Raw genomic sequence first — 16,043 nt, 5'->3', positions numbered from 1 at the left:
ATATTCAAAGCCATGTCTAATAACGGGTGCTTGGAAAGAGGCCACATTTGAGGCCTTAGGTCCAGAACCAGAGACTGAATCAGCACCAGCACATGTCCTCTTGTAGGGGACAGTCTCTGGAGTTCAGGGTTGTATGATTTGGGGTGATCCAAAGATTGTTTTGGGTTTCAGAGTGCTTATATTTTCACCACTTCCTTATTCAAAGTCATGTCTAATACAGGGAGCTTCGAGGGAGGCCACATAGTAGGGCTTAGGTCCAGAACCAGAGACTGGATCAGCACCAGCACATGTCCTCTTGTAGGGGACAATCTCTGGAGTTCAGGGGTGTGTGATTTGGGGTGATCCAAAGTTTTTTTGGGCTTCAGAGAGCTTATATTACCACCACTTCCTTATTCAAAGCCATATCTAATACAGGGTGCTTGGAGGGGGGCCACATTCGAGGACTTAGGTCCACAACCAGAGACTGGATCAGCACCAGCACATGTCCTCTTGTAGGGGACAGTCTCAGGAGTTCAGGGGTGTGTGATTCGGGGTGATCCAAAGATTGTTTTGGGTTTCAGAGAGCTTATATTTTCACCACTTCCTTATTCAAAGCCATGTCTAATTTAGGGTGCTTGGGAAGAGGCCACATTGGAGGCCTTAGGTCCAGAACCAGAGACTGGATCAGTACCAGCACATGTCCTCTTGTAGGGGACAGTCTCTGCAGTTCAGGGGTGCGTGATTTGGAGTGATCCAAAGATTGTTTTGGGTTTCAGAGGGCTTATATTTTCACCACTTCCTTATTCAAAGCCATGTTTAATACAGGGTGCTTGGAGAGAGGCTACGTTTGAGGACTGAGGTCCAGAACGAGAGACTGGATCAGCACCAGCACATGTTCTCTTGTAGGGGACAGTCTCAGGAGTTCAGGGGTGTGTGATTCGGGGTGATCCAAAGATTGTTTTGGGTTTCAGAGAGCTTATATTTTCACCACTTCCTTATTCAAAGCCATGTTTAATACAGGGTGCTTGGAGAGAGGCTACGTTTGAGGACTGAGGTCCACAACCAGAGACTGGATCAGCACCAGCACATGTCCTCATGTAGGGGACAGTCTCAGGAGTTCAGGGGTGTGTGATTCGGGGTGATCCAAAGATTGTTTTGGGTTTCAGAGAGCTTATATTTTCACCACTTCCTTATTCAAAGCCATGTCTAATACTGGGTGCTTGGAGAGAGGCCTCATTCGAGGACTTAGGCCCAGAACCAGAGACTGGATCAGCACCAGCACATGTCCTCTTGTAGGGGACAGTCTCAGGAGTTCAGGGGTGTGTGATTCGGGGTGATCCAAAGATTGTTTTGGGTTTCAGATGGCTTATATTTTCACCACTTCCGTATTCAAAGCCATGTCTAATACAGGGTGCTTGGAGGGAGGCCACATTCGAGGACTTAGGTCCAGAATCAGATACTGGATCAGCACCAGCACATGTCCTCTTGTAGGGGACAGTCTCTGGAGTTCAGGGGTGTGTGATTTGGGGTGATCCAAAGATTGTTTTGGGTTTCAGAGAGCTTATATTTTCACCACTTCCTTATTCAAATCCATGTCTAATACAGGGTGCTTGGAGAGAGGCCACATAGTAGGGCTTAAGTCCAGAACCAGAGACTGGATCAGCACCAGCACATGTCCTCTTGTAGGGGACAGTCTCTGAAGTTCAGGGGTGTGTGATTTGGGGTGATCCAAAGATTGTTTTGGGTTTCAGAGGGCTTATGTTTTCCCCACTTCCATATTCAAAGCCATGTCTAATTTAGGGTGCTTGGGAAGAGGCCACATTGGAGGCCTTAGGTCCAGAACCAGAGACTGGATCAGTACCAGCACATGTCCTCTTATGGGGGTCAGTCTCTGGAGTTCAGATCTGTGTGATTTGGGGTGATCCAAAGATTATTTGGGGTTGCAGGGGGCTTATGTTTTCACCAGTTCCTTATTCAAAAAGATGTCTAATACTGGGTGCTTGGTGGCAGGCCACGTGCAAGGCCTTAGGTCTAGAACCAGAGACTGGATCATCATCAGCTCATGTCCTCTTGTGGGGTACAGTCTCTGGAGTTCGGATCTGTGTGATTTGGGGTAATCCAAAGATTGTTTTGGTTTCAGAGGGCTTATATTTTCACCACTTCCTTATTCGAAGCCATGTCTAATACAGGGTGCTTGGAGGGAGACCTCTATCGAGGACTTAGGTCCAGAACCAGAGACTGGATCAGCACCAGCACATGTCCTCTTGTAGGGGATAGTCTCTGCAGTTCAGGGGTGTGTGATTTGGGGTGATCCAAAGATTGTTTTGGGTTTCAGAGGGCTTATATTTTCTCCACTTCCTTATTCAAAGCCATGTCTAATACAGGGTGCTTCGAGAGAGGCCTCATTCGAGGACTTAGGTCCAGAACCAGAGACTGGATCAGCACCAGCACATATCCTCTTGTAGGGGACAGTCTTTGCAGTTCAGGGGTTCGTGATTTGGAGTGATCCAAAGATCGTTTTGGGTTTCAGAGGGCTTATATTTTCACCACTTCCTTATTCAAAGTCATGTCTAATACAGGGTGCTTGGAGAGAGGCCACATTTGAGGACTTTGGTCCAGAACCAGAGACTGGATCAGCACCAGCACATGTCCTCTTGTAGGGGACAGTCTCTGGAGGTCAGGGGTGTGTGATTTGGGGTGATCCAAAGATTGTTTTGGGTTTCAGAGGGCTTATATTTTACCCACTTCCTTATTCAAAGTCATGTCTAATACAGGGTGCTTCGAGGGAGGCCACATAGTAGGGCTTAGGTCCAGAACCAGAGACTGGATCAGCACGAGCACATGTCCTCTTGTAGGGGACAATCTCTGGAGTTCAGGGGTGTGTGATTTGCGGTGATCCAAAGTTTTTTTGGGTTTCAGAGAGCTTATATTACCACCACTTCCTTATTCAAAGCCATGTCTAATACAGGGTGCTTGGAGTGGGGCCACATTCGAGGACTTAGGTCCAGAACCAGAGACTGGATCAGCACCAGCACATGTCCTCTTGTAGGAGACAGTCTCTGGAATTCAGGGGTGTGTGATTTGGGGTGATCCAAAGATTGTTTTGGGTTTCAGAGGGCTTATATTTTTACCACTTCCTTATTCAAAGCCATGTCTAATACTGGGTGCTTGGAGAGAGGCCTCATTCGAGGACTTAGGTCCAGAACCAGAGACTGGATCAGCACCAGCACATGTCCTCTTGTAGGGGACAGTCTCTGCAGTTCAGGGGTGCATGATTTGGAGTGATCCAAAGATTGTTTTGGGTTTCAGAGGGCTTATATTTTCCCCACTTCCATATTCAAAGCCATGTCTAATATCGGGTGCTTGAAAAGAGGCCACATTTGAGACCTTAGGTCCAGAACCAGAGACTGGATGAGCACCAGCACATGGCCTCTTGTAGGGGACAGTCTCTGGAGTTCAAAGGTGTATTATTTGGGGTGATCCAAAGATTGTTTTAGGTTTCAGAGTGCTTATATTTTCACCACTTCCTTATTCAAAGCCATGTCTAATACAGGTTGCTTCGAGGGAGGCCACATAGTCGGGCTTAGGTCCAGAACCAGAGACTGGATCAGCACCAGCACATGTCCTCTTGTAGGGGACAATCTCAGGAGTTCAGGGGTGTGTGATTTGGGGTGATCCAAAGATTTTTTTGGGTTTCAGAGAGCTTATATTTTCACCACTTCCTTATTCAAAGCCATATCTAATACAGGGTGCTTGGAGGGGGGGCACATTCGAGGACTTAGGTCCAGAACCAGAGACTGGATCAGCACCAGCACATGTCCACTTGTAGGGGACAGTCTCTGGAGTTCAGGGGTGTGTGATTTGGGGTGATCCAAAGATTGTTTTGGGTTTCGGAAGGCTTATATTTTTACCACTTCCTTATTCAAAGCCATGTCTAATACTGGGTGCTTGGAGAGAGGCCACATTCGAGGACTTAGGTCCAGAACCAGAGACTGGATCAGCACCAGCACATGTCCTCTTGTAGGGGATAGTCTCTGGAGTTCAGGGGTGTGTGATTTGGGGTGATCCAAAGATTGTTTTGGGTTTCAGAGGGCTTATATATTCTCCACTTCCTTATTCAAAGCCATGTCTAATACAGGGTGCTTCGAGAGAGGCCTCATTCGAGGACTTAGGTCCAGAACCAGAGACTGGATCAGCACCAGCACATGCCCTCTTGTAGGGGACAGTCTCTGGAGTTCAAAGGTGTATTATTTGGGGTGATCCAAAGATTGTTTTAGGTTTCAGAGTGCTTATATTTTCACCACTTCCTTATTCAAAGCCATGTCTAATACAGGGTGCTTCGAGGGAGGCCACATAGTAGGGCTTAGGTCCAGAACCAGAGACTGGATCAGCACCAGCACATGTCCTCTTGTAGGGGACAATCTCAGGAGTTCAGGGGTGTGTGATTTGGGGTGATCCAAAGATTTTTTTGGGTTTCAGAGAGCTTATATTTTCACCACTTCCTTATTCAAAGCCATATCTAATACAGGGTGCTTGGAGGGGGGGCACATTCGAGGACTTAGGTCCAGAACCAGAGACTGGATCAGCACCAGCACATGTCCACTTGTAGGGGACAGTCTCTGGAGTTCAGGGGTGTGTGATTTGGGGTGATCCAAAGATTGTTTTGGGTTTCGGAAGGCTTATATTTTCACCACTTCCTTATTCAAAGCCATGTCTAATACTGGGTGCTTGGAGAGAGGCCACATTCGAGGACTTAGGTCCAGAACCAGAGACTGGATCAGCACCAGCACATGTCCTCTTGTAGGGGACAGTCTCTGCAGTTCAGGGGTTCGTGATTTGGAGTGATCCAAAGATCGTTTTGGGTTTCAGAGGGCTTATATTTTCACCACTTCCTTATTCAAAGTCATGTCTAATACTGGGTGCTTGGAGAGAGGCCACATTTGAGGACTTTGGTCCAGAACCAGAGACTGGATCAGCACCAGCACATGTCCTCTTGTAGGGGACAGTCTCTGGAGTACAGGGGTGTGTGATTTGGGGTGATCCAAAAATTGTTTTGGGTTTCAGAGGGCTTATATTTTACCCACTTCCTTATTCAAAGTCATGTCTAATACAGGGTGCTTCGAGGGAGGCCACATAGTAGGGCTTAGGTCCAGAACCAGAGACTGGATCAGCACGAGCACATGTCCTCTTGTAGGGGACAATCTCTGGAGTTCAGGGGTGTGTGATTTGCGGTGATCCAAAGTTTTTTTGGGTTTCAGAGAGCTTATATTACCACCACTTCCTTATTCAAAGCCATATCTAATACAGGGTGCTTGGAGGGGGGCCACATTCGAGGACTTAGGTCCAGAACCAGAGACTGGATCAGTACCAGCACATGTCCTCTTATGGGGGTCAGTCTCTGGAGTTCAGATCTGTGTGATTTGGGGTGATCCAAAGATTATTTGGGGTTGCAGGGGGCTTATGTTTTCACCAGTTCCTTATTCAAAAAGATGTCTAATACTGGGTGCTTGGTGGCAGGCCACGTGCAAGGCCTTAGGTCTAGAACCAGAGACTGGATCATCATCAGCTCATGTCCTCTTGTGGGGTACAGTCTCTGGAGTTCGGATCTGTGTGATTTGGGGTGATCCAAAGATTGTTTTGGTTTCAGAGGGCTTATATTTTCACCACTTCCTTATTCGAAGCCATGTCTAATACAGGGTGCTTGGAGGGAGGCCACTATCGAGGACTTAGGTCCAGAACCAGAGACTGGATCAGCACCAGCACATGTCCTCTTGTAGGGGATAGTCTCTGCAGTTCAGGGGTGTGTGATTTGGGGTGATCCAAAGATTGTTTTGGGTTTCAGAGGGCTTATATTTTCTCCACTTCCTTATTCAAAGCCATGTCTAATACAGGGTGCTTCGAGAGAGGCCTCATTCGAGGACTTAGGTCCAGAACCAGAGACTGGATCAGCACCAGCACATATCCTCTTGTAGGGGACAGTCTTTGCAGTTCAGGGGTTCGTGATTTGGAGTGATCCAAAGATCGTTTTGGGTTTCAGAGGGCTTATATTTTCACCACTTCCTTATTCAAAGCCATATCTAATACAGGGTGCTTGGAGGGGGGGCACATTCGAGGACTTAGGTCCAGAACCAGAGACTGGATCAGCACCAGCACATGTCCACTTGTAGGGGACAGTCTCTGGAGTTCAGGGGTGTGTGATTTGGGGTGATCCAAAGATTGTTTTGGGTTTCGGAAGGCTTATATTTTCACCACTTCCTTATTCAAAGCCATGTCTAATACTGGGTGCTTGGAGAGAGGCCACATTCGAGGACTTAGGTCCAGAACCAGAGACTGGATCAGCACCAGCACATGTCCTCTTGTAGGGGACAGTCTCTGCAGTTCAGGGGTTCGTGATTTGGAGTGATCCAAAGATCGTTTTGGGTTTCAGAGGGCTTATATTTTCACCACTTCCTTATTCAAAGTCATGTCTAATACTGGGTGCTTGGAGAGAGGCCACATTTGAGGACTTTGGTCCAGAACCAGAGACTGGATCAGCACCAGCACATGTCCTCTTGTAGGGGACAGTCTCTGGAGTACAGGGGTGTGTGATTTGGGGTGATCCAAAAATTGTTTTGGGTTTCAGAGGGCTTATATTTTACCCACTTCCTTATTCAAAGTCATGTCTAATACAGGGTGCTTCGAGGGAGGCCACATAGTAGGGCTTAGGTCCAGAACCAGAGACTGGATCAGCACGAGCACATGTCCTCTTGTAGGGGACAATCTCTGGAGTTCAGGGGTGTGTGATTTGCGGTGATCCAAAGTTTTTTTGGGTTTCAGAGAGCTTATATTACCACCACTTCCTTATTCAAAGCCATATCTAATACAGGGTGCTTGGAGGGGGGCCACATTCGAGGACTTAGGTCCAGAACCAGAGACTGGATCAGTACCAGCACATGTCCTCTTATGGGGGTCAGTCTCTGGAGTTCAGATCTGTGTGATTTGGGGTGATCCAAAGATTATTTGGGGTTGCAGGGGGCTTATGTTTTCACCAGTTCCTTATTCAAAAAGATGTCTAATACTGGGTGCTTGGTGGCAGGCCACGTGCAAGGCCTTAGGTCTAGAACCAGAGACTGGATCATCATCAGCTCATGTCCTCTTGTGGGGTACAGTCTCTGGAGTTCGGATCTGTATGATTTGGGGTGATCCAAAGATTGTTTTGGTTTCAGAGGGCTTATATTTTCACCACTTCCTTATTCGAAGCCATGTCTAATACAGGGTGCTTGGAGGGAGGCCACTATCGAGGACTTAGGTCCAGAACCAGAGACTGGATCAGCACCAGCACATGTCCTCTTGTAGGGGATAGTCTCTGCAGTTCAGGGGTGTGTGATTTGGGGTGATCCAAAGATTGTTTTGGGTTTCAGAGGGCTTATATTTTCTCCACTTCCTTATTCAAAGCCATGTCTAATACAGGGTGCTTCGAGAGAGGCCTCATTCGAGGACTTAGGTCCAGAACCAGAGACTGGATCAGCACCAGCACATATCCACTTGTAGGGGACAGTCTTTGCAGTTCAGGGGTTCGTGATTTGGAGTGATCCAAAGATCGTTTTGGGTTTCAGAGGGCTTATATTTTCACCACTTCCTTATTCAAAGCCATATCTAATACAGGGTGCTTGGAGGGGGGGCACATTCGAGGACTTAGGTCCAGAACCAGAGACTGGATCAGCACCAGCACATGTCCACTTGTAGGGGACAGTCTCTGGAGTTCAGGGGTGTGTGATTTGGGGTGATCCAAAGATTGTTTTGGGTTTCGGAAGGCTTATATTTTCACCACTTCCTTATTCAAAGCCATGTCTAATACTGGGTGCTTGGAGAGAGGCCACATTCGAGGACTTAGGTCCAGAACCAGAGACTGGATCAGCACCAGCACATGTCCTCTTGTAGGGGACAGTCTCTGCAGTTCAGGGGTGTGTGATTTGGGGTGATCCAAAGATTTTTTTGGGTTTCAGAGGGCTTATATTTTCACCACTTCCTTATTCGAAGCCATGTCTAATACAGGGTGCTTGGAGGGAGGCCACATTCGAGGACTTAGGTCCAGAACCAGAGACTGGATCAGCACCAGCACATGTCCTCTTGTAGGGGATAGTCTCTGCAGTTCAGGGGTGTGTGATTTGGGGTGATCCAAAGATTGTTTTGGGTTTCAGAGGGCTTATATATTCTCCACTTCCTTATTCAAAGCCATGTCTAATACAGGGTGCTTCGAGAGAGGCCTCATTCGAGGACTTAGGTCCAGAACCAGAGACTGGATCAGCACCAGCACATGCCCTCTTGTAGGGGACAGTCTCTGGAGTTCAAAGGTGTATTATTTGGGGTGATCCAAAGATTGTTTTAGGTTTCAGAGTGCTTATATTTTCACCACTTCCTTATTCAAAGCCATGTCTAATACAGGGTGCTTCGAGGGAGGCCACATAGTAGGGCTTAGGTCCAGAACCAGAGACTGGATCAGCACCAGCACATGTCCTCTTGTAGCGGACAATCTCAAGAGTTCAGGGGTGTGTGATTTGGGGTGATCCAAAGATTTTTTTGGGTTTCAGAGAGCTTATATTTTCACCACTTCCTTATTCAAAGCCATGTCTAATACTGGGTGCTTGGAGAGAGGCCACATTCGAGGACTTAGGTCCAGAACCAGAGACTGGATCAGCACCAGCACATGTCCTCTTGTAGGGGACAGTCTCTGCAGTTCAGGGGTGTGTGATTTGGGGTGATCCAAAGATTTTTTTGGGTTTCAGAGGGCTTATATTTTCACCACTTCCTTATTCGAAGCCATGTCTAATACAGGGTGCTTGGAGGGAGGCCACATTCGAGGACTTAGGTCCAGAACCAGAGACTGGATCAGCACCAGCACATGTCCACTTGTAGGGGACAGTCTCTGGAGTTCAGGGGTGTGTGATTTGGGGTGATCCAAAGATTGTTTTGGGTTTCGGAAGGCTTATATTTTCACCACTTCCTTATTCAAAGCCATGTCTAATACTGGGTGCTTGGAGAGAGGCCACATTCGAGGACTTAGGTCCAGAACCAGAGACTGGATCAGCACCAGCACATGTCCTCTTGTAGGGGACAGTCTCTGCAGTTCAGGGGTGTGTGATTTGGGGTGATCCAAAGATTTTTTTGGGTTTCAGAGGGCTTATATTTTCACCACTTCCTTATTCGAAGCCATGTCTAATACAGGGTGCTTGGAGGGAGGCCACATTCGAGGACTTAGGTCCAGAACCAGAGACTGGATCAGCACCAGCACAAGTCCTCTTGTAGGGGATAGTCTCTGCAGTTCAGGGGTGTGTGATTTGGGGTGATCCAAAGATTGTTTTGGGTTTCAGAGGGCTTATATTTTCTCCACTTCCTTATTCAAAGCCATGTCTAATACAGGGTGCTTCGAGAGAGGCCTCATTCGAGGACTTAGGTCCACAACCAGAGACTGGATCAGCACCAGCACATGCCCTCTTGTAGGGGACAGTCTCTGCAGTTCAGGGGTTCGTGATTTGGAGTGATCCAAAGATCGTTTTGGGTTTCAGAGGGCTTATATTTTCACCACTTCCTTATTCAAAGTCATGTCTAATACTGGGTGCTTGGAGAGAGGCCACATTTGAGGACTTTGGTCCAGAACCAGAGACTGGATCAGCACCAGCACATGTCCTCTTGTAGGGGACAGTCTCTGGAGTTCAGGGATGTGTGATTTGGGGTGATCCAAAGATTGTTTTGGGTTTCAGAGGGCTTATATTTTACCCACTTCCTTATTCAAAGTCATGTCTAATACAGGGTGCTTCGAGGGAGGCCACATAGTAGGGCTTAGGTCCAGAACCAGAGACTGGATCAGCACGAGCACATGTCCTCTTGTAGGGGACAATCTCTGGAGTTCAGGGGTGTGTGATTTGCGGTGATCCAAAGTTTTTTTGGGTTTCAGAGAGCTTATATTACCACCACTTCCTTATTCAAAGCCATATCTAATACAGGGTGCTTGGAGGGGGGCCACATTCGAGGACTTAGGTCCAGAACCAGAGACTGGATCAGCACCAGCACATGTCCTCTTGTAGGAGACAGTCTCTGGAATTCAGGGGTGTGTGATTTGGGGTGATCCAAAGATTGTTTTGGGTTTCAGAGGGCTTATATTTTTACCACTTCCTTATTCAAAGCCATGTCTAATACTGGGTGCTTGGAGAGAGGCCTCATTCGAGGACTTAGGTCCAGAACCAGAGACTGGATCAGCACCAGCACATGTCCTCTTGTAGGGGACAGTCTCTGCAGTTCAGGGGTGCATGATTTGGCGTGATCCAAAGATTGTTTTGGGTTTCAGAGGGCTTATATTTTCCCCACTTCCATATTCAAAGCCATGTCTAATATCGGGTGCTTGAAAAGAGGCCACATTTGAGACCTTAGGTCCAGAACCAGAGACTGGATGAGCACCAGCACATGGCCTCTTGTAGGGCACAGTCTCTGGAGTTCAAAGGTGTATTATTTGAGGTGATCCAAAGATTGTTTTGGGTTTCAGAGTGCTTATATTTTCACCACTTCCTTATTCAAAGCCATGTCTAATACAGGGTGCTTCGAGGGAGGCCACATAGTAGGGCTTAGGTCCAGAACCAGAGACTGGATCAGCACCAGCACATGTCCTCTTGTAGGGGACAATCTCAGGAGTTCAGGGGTGAGTGATTTGGGGTGATCCAAAGATTTTTTTGGGTTTCAGAGAGCTTATATTTTCACCACTTCCTTATTCAAAGCCATATCTAATACAGGGTGCTTGGAGGGGGGGCACATTCGAGGACTTAGGTCCAGAACCAGAGACTGGATCAGCACCAGCACATGTCCACTTGTAGGGGACAGTCTCTGGAGTTCAGGGGTGTGTGATTTGGGGTGATCCAAAGATTGTTTTGGGTTTCGGAAGGCTTATATTTTCACCACTTCCTTGTTCAAAGCCATGTCTAATACTGGGTGCTTGGAGAGAGGCCACATTCGAGGACTTAGGTCCAGAACCAGAGACTGGATCAGCACCAGCACATGTCCTCTTGTAGGGGACAGACTCTGCAGTTCAGGGGTGTGTGATTTGGGGTGATCCAAAGATTTTTTTGGGTTTCAGAGGGCTTCTATTTTCACCGCTTCCTTATTCAAAGCCATGTCTAATACTGGGTGCTTGGAGAGAGGCCACATTCAAGGACTTAGGTCCAGAACCAGAGACTGAATCAGCACCAGCACATGTCCTCTTGTAGGGGACAGTCTCTGCAGTTCAGGGGTGCGTGATTTGGAGTAATCCAAAGATTTTTTTGAGTTTCAGAGGGCTTATATTTTCACCGCTTCCTTATTCAAAGCCATGTCTATTACAGGGTGCTTGGAGAGAGGCCACATTCGTGGCCTTAGGTCCAGAACCAGAGACTGGATCTGCACCAGCACATGTCCTCTTGTAGGGGACAGTCTCTGGAGTTCAGGAGTGTGTGATTTGGGGTGATCCAAAGATTGTTTTGGGTTTCAGAGGGCTCATATTTTCACCACTTCCTTATTCAAAGCCATGTGTAATACAGGGTGGTTGGAGAGAGGCCACATTCGAGGACTTAGGTCCAGAACCAGAGACTGGATCAGCACCAGCACATGTCCTCTTGTAGGGGACAGTCTCTGGAGTTCAGGGGTGTGTGATTTGGGGTGATCCAAATATTTTTTTGGGTTTCAGAGGGCTTATATTTTACCGCTTCCTTATTCAAAGCCATGTCTAATACTGGGTGGTTGGAGAGAGGCCACAATCGCGGCCTAGGTCCAGAACCAGAGACTGGATCAGCACCAGCACATGTACTCTTGTAGGGGACAGTCTCAGGAGTTCAGGGGTGTGTGATTCGGGGTGATCCAAAGATTGTTTTGGGTTTCAGAAGGCTTATATTTTCACCAGTTCCGTATTCGAAGCCATGTCTAATACAGGGTGCTTGGAGAGAGGCCTCATTCGAGGACTTAGGTCCAGAACCAGAGACTGGATCAGCACCAGCACATGTCCTCTTGTAGGGGACAGTCTCTGCAGTTCAGGGGTGCGTGATTTGGAGTGATCCAAAGATCCTTTTGAGTTTCAGAGGGCTTATATTTTCACCACTTCCTTATTCAAAGCCATGTCTAATACAGGGTGCTTGGAGAGAGGCCACATTTGAGGCCTTAGGTCCAGAACCAGAGACTGGATCAGCACCAGCACATGTCCTCTTGTAGGGGACAGTCTCTGGAGTTCAGGGTTGTATGATTTGGGGTGATCCAAAGATTGTTTTGGGTTTCAGAGTGCTTATATTTTCACCACTTCCTTATTCAAAGTCATGTCTAATACAGGGAGCTTCGAGGGAGGCCACATAGTAGGGCTTAGGTCCAGAACCAGAGACTGGATCAGCACCAGCACATGTCCTCTTGTAGGGGACAGTCTCTGCAGTTCAGGGGTGCATGATTTGGAGTGATCCAAAGATTGTTTTGGGTTTCAGAGGGCTTATATTTTCCCCACTTCCATATTCAAAGCCATGTCTAATATCGGGTGCTTGAAAAGAGGCCACATTTGAGACCTTAGGTCCAGAACCAGAGACTGGATGAGCACCAGCACATGGCCTCTTGTAGGGGACAGTCTCTGGAGTTCAAAGGTGTATTATTTGGGGTGATCCAAAGATTGTTTTAGGTTTCAGAGTGCTTATATTTTCACCACTTCCTTATTCAAAGCCATGTCTAATACAGGGTGCTTCGAGGGAGGCCACATAGTAGGGCTTAGGTCCAGAACCAGAGACTGGATCAGCACCAGCACATGTCCTCTTGTAGGGGACAATCTCTGGAGTTCAGGGATGTGTGATTTGAGGTGATCCAAAGATTGTTTTGGGTTTCAGAGAGCTTATATTACCACCACTTCCTTATTCAAAGCCGTATCTAATACTGGGTGCTTGGAGAGAGGCCACATTCGAGGACTTAGGTCCAGAACCAGAGACTGGATCAGCACCAGCACATGTCCTCTTGTAGGGGACAGTCTCTGCAGTTCAGGGGTGCGTGATTTGGAGTAATCCAAAGATTTTTTTGAGTTTCAGAGGGCTTATATTTTCACCGCTTCCTTATTCAAAGCCATGTCTAATACAGGGTGCTTGGAGAGAGGCCACATTCGTGGCCTTAGGTCCAGAACCAGAGACTGGATCAGCACCAGCACATGTCCTCTTGTAGGGGACAGTCTCTGTAGTTCGGGAATGTGTGATTTGGGGTGATCCAAAGATTGTTTTGGGATTCAGAGGGCTCATATTTTCACCACTTCCTTATTCAAAGCCATGTCTAATACAGGTTGGTTGGAGAGAGGCCACATTCGATGACTTAGGTCTAGAACCAGAGACTGGATCAGCACCAGCACATGTCCTCTTGTAGGGGACAGTCTCTGCAGTTCTGGGGTGTGTGATTTGGGGTGATCCAAAGATTGTTTTGGCTTTCAGAGGGCTTATATTTTCCCCACTTCCCTATTCAAAGCCATGTCTAATACTGGGTGCTTGGAGAGAGGCCTCATTCGAGGACTTAGGTCCAGAACTAGAGACTGGATCAGCACCAGCACATGTCCTCTTGTAGGGGACAGTCTCTGGAGTTCAGGGTTGTATGATTTGGGGTGATCCAAAGATTGTTTTGGGTTTCAGAGTGCTTATATTTTCACCACTTCCCTATTCAAAGTCATGTCTAATACAGGGTGCTTCGAGGGAGGCCACATAGTAGGGCTTAGGTCCAGAACCAGAGACTGGATCAGCACCAGCTCATGTCCTCTTGTAGGGGACAATCTCTGGAGTTCAGGGGTGTGTGATTTGGGGTGATCCAAAGTTTTTTTGGGCTTCAGAGAGCTTATATTACCACCACTTCCTTATTCAAAGCCATATCTAATACAGGGTGCTTGGAGGGGGGCCACATTCGAGGACTTGGGTCCACAACCAGAGACTGGATCAGCACCAGCACATGTCCTCTTGTAGGGGACAGTCTCTGGAGTTCAGGGGTGTGTGATTTGGGGTGATCCAAAGATTGTTTTGGGTTTCAGAGGGCTTATATTTTCACCACTTCCTTATTCAAAGCCATGTCTAATACTGGGTGCTTGGAGAGAGGCCACATTCGAGGACTTAGGTCCAGAACCAGAGACTGGATCAGCACCAGCACATGTCCTCTTGTAGGGGACAGTCTCTGCAGTTCAGGGGTGCGTGATTTGGAGTGATCCAAAGATTGTTTTGGGTTCCAGAGGGCTTATATTTTCACCACTTCCTTATTCAAAGCCATGTTTAATACAGGGTGCTTGGAGAGAGGCTACATTCGAGGACTGAGGTCCAGAACCAGAGACTGGATCAGCACCAGCACATGTCCTCTTGTAGGGGACAGTCTCTGGAGTTCAGGGGTGTGTGATTTGGGGTGATCCAAAGATTGTTTTGGGTTTCAGAGAGCTTATATTTTCCCCACTTCCATATTCAAAGCCGTGTCTAATATAGGGTGCTTGTAAAGAGGCCACATTTGAGGTCTTAGGTCCAGAACCAGAGACTGGATCAGCACCAGCACATGTCCTCTTGTAGGGGACAGTCTCTGGAGTTCAGAGATGTATTATTTGGGGTGATCCAAAGATTGTTTTAGGTTTCAGAGTGCTTATTTTTTTACCACTTCCTTATTCAAAGCCATGTCTAATACAGGGTGCTTCAAGGGAGGCCACATAGTAGGGCTTAGGTCCAGAACCAGAGACTGGATCAGCACCAGCACATGTCCTCTTGTAGGGGACAGTCTCTGCAGTTCAGGGGTGCGTGATTTGGAGTGATCCAAAGATTGTTTTGGGTTTCAGAGGGCTTATATTTTCACCACTTCCTTATTCAAAGCCATGTTTAATACAGGGTGCTTGGAGAGAGGCTACGTTTGAGGACTGAGGTCCAGAACCAGAGACTGGATCAGCACCAGCACATGTTCTCTTGTAGGGGACAGTCTCTGGAGTTCAGGGGTGTGTGATTTGGGGTGATCCAAAGATTGTTTTGGGTTTCAGAGGGCTTATATTTTCCCCACTTCCATATTCAAAGCCGTGTCTAATATAGGGTGCTTGGAGAGAGGCCACATTCGCGGCCTATGTCCAGAACCAGAGACTGGATCAGCACCAGCACATGTCCTCTTGTAGGGGACAATCTCTGGAGTTCAGGGATGTGTGATTTGGGGTGATCCAAAGATTGTTTTGGGTTTCAGAGAGCTTATATTACCACCACTTCCTTATTCAAAGCCGTATCTAATACTGGGTGCTTGGAGAGAGGCCTCATTCGAGGACTTAGGTCCAGAACCAAAGACTGGATCAGCACCAGCACATGTCCTCTTGTAGGGGACAATCTCTGGAGTTCAGGGATGTGTGATTTGGGGTGATCCAAAGATTGTTTTGGGTTTCAGAGAGCTTATATTACCACCACTTCCTTATTCAAAGCCGTATCTAATACTGGGTGCTTGGAGAGAGGCCACATTCGAGGACTTAGGTCCAGAACCAGAGACTGGATCAGCACCAGCACATGTCCTCTTGTAGGGGACAGTCTCTGGAGTTCAGGGGTGCGTGATTTGGAGTAATCCAAAGATTTTTTTGGGTTTCAGAGGGCTTATATTTTCACCGCTTCCTTATTCAAAGCCATGTCTAATACAGGGTGCTTGGAGAGAGGCCACATTCTTGGCCTTAGGTCCAGAACCAGAGACTGGATCAGCACCAGCACATGTCCTCTTGTAGGGGACAGTCTCTGGAGTTCGGGAATGTGTGATTTGGGGTGATCCAAAGATTGTTTTGGGTTTCAGAGGGCTCATATTTTCACCACTTCCTTATTCAAACCCATGTCTAATACAGTTTGGTTGGAGAGAGGCCACATTCGATGACTTAGGTCCAGAACCAGAGACTGGATCAGCACCAGCACATGTCCTCTTGTAGGGGACAGTCTCTGCAGTTCAGGGGTGTGTGATTTGGGGTGATCCAAAGATTGTTTTGGCTTTCAGAGGGCTTATATTTTCACCACTTCCTTATTCAAAGCCATGTCTAATACTGGGTGCTTGGAGAGAGGCCTCATTCGAGGACTTAGGTCCAG

Source organism: Eublepharis macularius, chromosome 8 (assembly GCF_028583425.1).
Source record: "Eublepharis macularius isolate TG4126 chromosome 8, MPM_Emac_v1.0, whole genome shotgun sequence".
Taxonomy (NCBI): Eukaryota; Metazoa; Chordata; class Lepidosauria; order Squamata; family Eublepharidae; genus Eublepharis; species Eublepharis macularius.
This window is presented reverse-complemented; position numbering follows the sequence as displayed.